Genomic DNA, 7,473 nt, shown 5'->3' on the forward strand with positions numbered 1-7,473 from the left:
TCTATCATCGTGTCTGTCTGTCTGTCTGTCTATCTATCATCTTGTCTGTCTGCCTATCTATCGTCTTGTCTGTCTGTCTGTCTATCTATCATCTTGTCTGTATGTCTGTCTGTCTGTCTGTCTGTCTATCATCTTGTCTGTCTGTCTATCTATCATCGTGTCTGTCTGTCTGTCTGTCTATCATCTTGTCTGTCTGCCTATCTATCGTCTTGTCTGTCTTTCTGTCTATCTATCATCTTGTCTGTCTTTCTGTCTATCTATCATCTTGTCTGTCTGTCTATCTATCATCCTGTCTGTCTGTCTATCATCTTGTCTGTCTGTCTATCTATTATCCTGTCTGTCTGTCTATCATCTTGTCTGTCTGTCTATCTATCGTCTTGTCTGTCTGTCTGTCTGTCTGTCTATCTATCATCTTGTCTGTCTGTCTGTCTATCATTCTATTGCTCTGTCATTCTGTCGTTCTATCTAGCGTTCTATTTATCTATCTGTGGTTGTATATATCTATTGTATGTATTCTATCATTCTATCTAACATTCTATCTCTTTCTGTTGTTCCGTTCTATCATTCTACTTTTCTAACATGCCGTCTACTTTTCTCTTGTTACACCTATCATTCTATTGTGCTTTTGTTCTATCTATCATACTGTATATCGTTCTATCTATCTATGGTTCTATAAATAGTTATTTTTGTCATTCTGTCATTTTTGTCCATAGATCCATCCATCATCATATTAGCTATCCATTCGTTCCTATCATTTTATTTATCATTCTAACATTCTATCTTTTGTTGCTGTGTTCTATCATTCTGCTGTTCTAACGTTCTGCCTTTCTATCATTCTATTTTTCGATTTTTATTTTGCTCTATCCATCCATCCGTCCATCTACTTGTCGTTCCATCATTTTATCTATCTTTTGTTTTATCTATCTATCGTTCTATTGTTCTATCTGTCTATAAATATTTCCTTTTCCTTAAACAGAAGCATATTTAACCTGTATGTTTTTTTATGACAGAGAGGGGAAAAAAACTTTTTCAAAGTAGGCTCATTTGTAGATGCTTCTGGAACAAGTGTCGGTGAGCATGCGAGAGAGAGAGCGAGAGATGGAGTATCACATGAGGTCCCTCCCCTCAGCGCAGCGGACTCATTGACCTTTTGTTCTCTCCTGCTCGGCTGTGAGAGAAGGGGAAGCGCGCGAAATGGCAGCCAATCAGGTCGCGGCGCGGCAGCTGGCAGAGAATACTACAATGGCGTACAGTTCTGGCAAAGGGAGGGCCTGTTCCCGCACTATGCAAAAACACAGGCAGTCTTCCAAACGCATTCCTCACAGAAAGCCTCCTTCAGAGGAGAGCTGAGAGAGCGAGAAGCGCGGGCTTAGAATGAGGAAGCGTGCCGGCTGCATTGTGCTGGCTGTTCTTTTTCTCCCTTTCCGTTTGAAAGCTAAGTTGGGCAGTTAAATGTTTCATCAGCAGCGGTTTACCGCACATCCAGTCAGACGATTAGTTTGCGATTTTGTCTTGGTCTTTTTAAACATTTTCATAAAGTGTGCTACAGCCTAAAGCTTAACTGTGTTCAGAACTATGTGTGCTTCAGAATTCCAGAAAGAAGTGTTTAGACTAGAGAATTAGAAGCAGGCTGCGTTCAGTCTGGCAGCGTGGGCCTCTCGCTCACTATGTAGTAAATCCAGGCGCGAGACAGTATGAATAGGGTTGCAGCTTTGGCTGTATCTCCAAAGCCAATCAGCTCTAGCAAACAGAAGCATAATGCAGTACCGTTGGCACTGTCAACAGTCAACGTGTCACATTTCCACGGAAGAACTCGAGTAGCCTTTACGTTTACCCAGAAAAGCCCACCTCCCCCTTCTCACATTACGAATGCAAGTCGAAAGATGCCTTTACACCCCCTTTCCAAAATCCTCCGCTTGATCCCACCCATTTATAACTGACAGCTCTGTCAATACTCCCACCACGCTCTCGCTGCGTGCGGTGCACGTGTGAACTCCCAGGTGTGTCTTTAACATTTGCCTTCATAGACCCTCCTCTTTCCCATAAGTAACGTAACCGCTCTTTAAAAAAAAAAGAAAAAAGAAAACCTGTACCTTTAACTAACCCGTTTTTATCTTTTCTCTCATTCACTTCCTCTCTCTCACACAGTGTAATGCAACGTGGCTGAGACATTTGATCTTTCTAACAGTTGTCATTACCGTGGCCTACAGAGACACCCGTATAAGGGCTTTGTGGTGCAAATGGTGGTGGCGTGATGACAACTAAAGAGAACATCTGGGTGGACAGAGATTTAGAAAGAAAGTGCAGCGTGTAATGTGATTTTATAAGTGTGTATGAGTGTATGCAACATATAGGAAATATGCAATATTTCTTTATTAAGGTGTTTCGCTACCGTCTGTAATACAGCTTCCTACCGTCATACGCCTCGTGAATAGTCTACAATGGACTTTTGTCTATTTGAACATCTGCCATTTGCTTCAGAGATGTTGAAGGAGGAAATCTGGTTCTCAGTCTTCTCTCCAAAACTGTCCACAGTGGTTTGATGATATTCAAAGTTAAGATAAGTTGATTTGTCTGGCCAGGACAGATGTTGGTGCTCCAGCTGTTCAGGTTTCATGATCATGACTCTATCTTTTTTGCATTTTTGCATTGGTACCTGTGGTTAATGTTTTAGCATTTGCAGGTCTTTCATGGATGTTGGCTTTGTGAAGCTCTCTCTGGTCTGTTTTTTTTTAGAAAACAGGGTCTTCAAGGTGAATATTATTGAGGTTTGCTGTCACTTTGCTGCAGTAGTTTTGTGTTGTTTGTACACAGTTCCTCTTAGCAGGCCCTATCCTTCACCTTCAGTTTTGCTCACTTTTCTTCTTCTCTGATGAATTCTTGCCATGCTTTATGAATTCTTGACATACTCTGTCATAATCTTAAAGACTGTTGTTCATAAAACACCAAATAATTGGGCTGTTAAGGATATTTTTCTTTTGAATTAGTCACCCATATACCCCTAATTTTCCTAATTAGTCACCCGTTTCACAGAAATGTCAGAAAATGTGAGTGCTGCTTGCTTGTGCATACATAGTGTTGAATAAATTGTGTACCGAAGTTTGTTAAAATGACCAACACTAAGTATTACACTTGTTGTATTTGTTTTTTAAATACATTACATTTTTGTCTGAAAGATGATAAAATAAAAACCACTTCAACTTACATTAAATGAAGTTGAGCCATATCTAGAGACCAGTGGTCGGATTCACGAAAATCTTCATGAGAAAGAAGTTAAGATGAATTCTGAGTCATACAAAGAATGTATTAAGAAGTTCTCAAATATATACTTAAGAACAACTTAAGAAGAAAATGACAGCCTTTTAGCTTTAACTGATTGAATGAATGGCAGTTCTAGCTGGTCTCTCAATGATCAGCTCCACGAGAAACAGTTATTTTTTGTGCTTTCTCTACAGTGATTGTGTCTGGTGTATGCGTGCTCTCCTATGTGCTGAAAGCTGACAAACATTGTCATATTTATGGGCTGAAATTGAAAAACAAGTGCCATGTTTGACTTGTTTTAGTAGAGTTGTTAGACTACTGAATTTCGAATTCAGTAAAAAGTTGCATTTCACAAATAGTAATGACTCGATGTTGTTTACATTATCAATCACTTCAGAAAAATTGTGCACATCCCTAGAAATATGTGTTCTAATATGTATTATAATGCTATGCTGTAATTCTTAAATGCAACAATTAATTTGAAATAAACCAATAAATTCATATAACTTATCTTCTATCTATCTATTGTTCTATCTGTTGTTCTATTTATTGTTCAATCATAGGCAAGGCCAGTTTATTTATATAGCACATTTCGTACACAATGGTAATTCAAAATGCTTTACATAAAAGAAAGTAAAATAATCAATAAAAATATTAATAAATAATAAACAAGGAATTAAAAAACTTTGAAAATGATTAAAAAATGTATTTCAAATGAATTTAAGACTGTTAATAATAGAAAATAATTATACATACATAAAATATAGTGCACTCAGTTCGGACATCGCACAGTGCTCATTCAATAAATGCACTGCTAAATAGATGAGTTTTGAGTGTAGATTTAAATGTGACTAATCTTTTAGCACATCTGATCTCTTCTGGAAGCTGATTCCAACTGCGGGCGGCAAAATAGCTAAAAGCAGATTCCCATTGTTTTGTGTGAACCCTTGGTATTTCTAACTGACTCGATCCTAATGATCTGAGTGGTCTGTTAGGTTTATATTCAGTGAGCATATCTGCAATGTATTTAGGTCCTAGGCCATTGAGTGATTTATAAACAATAATAATAATAATAATACATTTTATTTAAGGTGCCTTTCAAATAACTCAAGGTCACCGTACATCATGAACAAAAAATAAAACAGCAATAAATAACAATAAACAGCAATATCAATGAACCATAAAAAGAACAAGGAGCAGTTAAAAAAAAAAAACAATTAAAGATTTGAGTGTAGCCAGTAATCATGTAGGAAAAGCTATTCTGAATAAGTGAGTTTTGAGTTTAGCTTTGAATTGGGATGATGAATCTAAGTTGCGGATGTTAGCTGGGAGAGAATTCCAAAGGCGAGGAGCAGCACGGCTAAAGGCTCTATGACCCATGGTGGTTAAACGAGCCGTGGGTGTATGGAGAAGACCCAGTGAGGAAGAACAGCCGTGGGAGTATGGAGAAGACCCAGTGAGGAAGAACGAAGGGTTCGAGAAGGGGTGTAGGGCTGAATAAGATCTGAGAGGTAAGTTGGAGCGAGGTTATGGAGAGCTTTATATGTGAGAAGAAGAATTTTTTATTCAATGCGAAATTTGATGGCATGCCAATGAAGCTGTTTAAGAGATGGAGTAATGTGTTGTATAGATGGAGTCCGGGTTATTATACGAGCAGCTGAATTCTGAATCAACTGGATTTTATGGAGAAGCTTGTGTGATAAACCAAATAAAAGAGAATTACAGTAGTCGATGCGAGAGGTGACAAGTGAGTGAACTAGAATGGCAGTACTGTGTGGAGTGAGAGATGAACAAAGGCGAGGAATATTACGGAGATGAAAATAACAAGACCGGGTTATACTATTAATGTGAGCTTCAAATGAAAGAGTGCTGTCAAAGATGACCCCCAAGTTCTTAACCTGGCGAGAAGGAGAAATGGAGGAACCATCAATGGATAAAGAAAACTACAGGACCTAGAGAGAACAGAGTTAGTGGCTACAAGGAGTACTTCAGTCGTATTGCCATTAAGTTTAAGAAAATTGGCTTATTACTAAGGTGAGCTTGGATCTGTGCTGCAACTGCTTTCTCAAGAATTTTCGAAATAAAAGGAAGATTTGAAATGGGACGGAAGTTATCTAAATTGTTAGGGTCTGCACCAGGTTTTTTAAGAATTGGGGTTATAGAAGCTATTTTAAAAGATGATGGAACAGTGCCAGAGCTAAGAGAAGTATGAACAATACGAGTTATAAGAGGAGAAAGAGAAGGAAGACAGGCTTTTACCAGGTGAGTTGGTATGGGATCAAATAAGCATGTAGAAGAATTTGATTTATGAATAAGATTAGAAATTTCTAATTCAGATGGCAGGGTAAAAGAAGAGAAAAGAATAAGAGGGGAATCGGTTGAAACACTGTAAACTGAATTAGAGTATGGGTTAGCCGGAGAGGCCAACTGTTGGTGGATAGCAGTTATTTTGTTACTGAAAAAAGACATAAATTCATCACATTGAGCAGTGCAGTACAGGTGTGCAGGAAGGCTGTCAGGAGGTTTCAGTATACGATTTACAGTGGAGAACAAAGCTTTAGTATTACAATCTCCAGACTCAATTAAATGCGAATAAAACTCATGTTTGGCAGCAGAGAGAACATCCTTATAAAGATGAACATGTTCGTTATACAGCTCTCTATGTACCACAAGTCCAGTTCGTTTATAAAGGCATTCCAAACGCCGCCCTCTAGACTTTAGCTGGCGGAGTTCAGGAGTAAACCAAGGCGCAGAGTTAGTGAAAGATACAGTCTGAGTTTTAAGAGGTGCAAAATTGTCCAGGAGCTGTCGTAATTCAGAATTATAAAAGGAGACCAGCTCATCAGATGAAGAAAGATGGTCACTGTGTGGGAGGTTGGTGATTGCAACAGTAAAAGCTGAGGTGTTGATCTTTTTTATATTCCGGAATGTCATAGAACGTTGTTGCCTGGATCTAGAGAGTGTAATATTAACATGGAAAGAAAGCAATTTATGATCGGATATGGGTATTGCAGTTGCTGTACAGTCCAGAGGTGTAACACCTGAACAGCAAACAAGGTCCAGAGTGTGGCCTTTAGAATGGGTTGGAAAGTCACAATTAACAGATCGTTTGTTACTCTCACCAAGGCGGTTTCGGTTCTATGCTTGGGACGAAATCCTGACTGAAAACACTCATATAAGTTATTATTACTAAGGTGAGCTTGGATCTGTGCTGCAACTGCTTTCTCAAGAATTTTCGAAATAAAAGGAAGATTTGAAATGGGACGGAAGTTATCTAAATTGTTAGGGTCCGCACCAGGATATTAAAATCACCCAGTAGAATAATATTAGGTGATAAGGTACACAGTGAGGTTAAACATGCACAAAATTCCTCTAAAAATGTATTACAGTATTTGAGTGGTCGATAGACAACAGCTAGAACTGTAGGTGTTGGACCGCTGATGGATAAAGCAACTGATTCAAAAGAAGCATACGTTGATACAGTCAACAGAGATGCTTTATAAATCGATTTGTGAAGTATCGCGAGACCTCCGCCACGTCTGGAGATACGAGGTTGCGAAATGTAAACAAACCCCGGGGGACACGCATGATTCAACTCTAAAAAGTAATTCTCTTGCTGCCAGGTCTCAACCAAACAGAAGAAATCAAACTTGCGATCATCCACAATGTCACTGATGAAGAACGTATATTAAAAAGTCCAACTTTGAGCTCATTCCCACCCAGTGAAGAGCTAGCCGATCTGGCTAAGCTAGCCAGGACGCTCTGGTCAACGGTCCGCCGAGTATTCCTTGCTGCTCGGGGAGCTGAAGTCCAGAATGACCGTATAACCTTCGAGTCATCATACCTGAAACCCCGTCAAGACCCACGATGGATATATTTTGGGCGGGGACGATGAACAATGTCCTGATAGAGGCAGAGCGAAGGCGGTGGCTCAGCAGAGTAGCACCGCAGCTGCTAGAGCTCGGTCACTGTATAAAGAAACAGTGAGGTCGCTGAGTGGAACAGTGACAACAGACCAATCCAAGCGATGATGACAAAATGGTAAGTCCACATTGTGTCAGTCAAAACGAAGTTCAACAAAGGTAGAAAACACCGGAGAGCAGCGGCAGCCAATTGCGTGAGTGTTCACTCAACCAGTTCACTAAACGAGTAAAAGTACTTTAAAATCAATCCTAAATGTAACTGGAAGCCAGTGTTAGGACCTAAGGACTG

The sequence above is a fragment of the Sinocyclocheilus grahami genome, unplaced genomic scaffold (assembly GCF_001515645.1).
Source record: "Sinocyclocheilus grahami isolate Dianchi unplaced genomic scaffold, SAMN03320097.WGS_v1.1 scaffold223.1, whole genome shotgun sequence".
NCBI classification, from domain to species: Eukaryota; Metazoa; Chordata; class Actinopteri; order Cypriniformes; family Cyprinidae; genus Sinocyclocheilus; species Sinocyclocheilus grahami.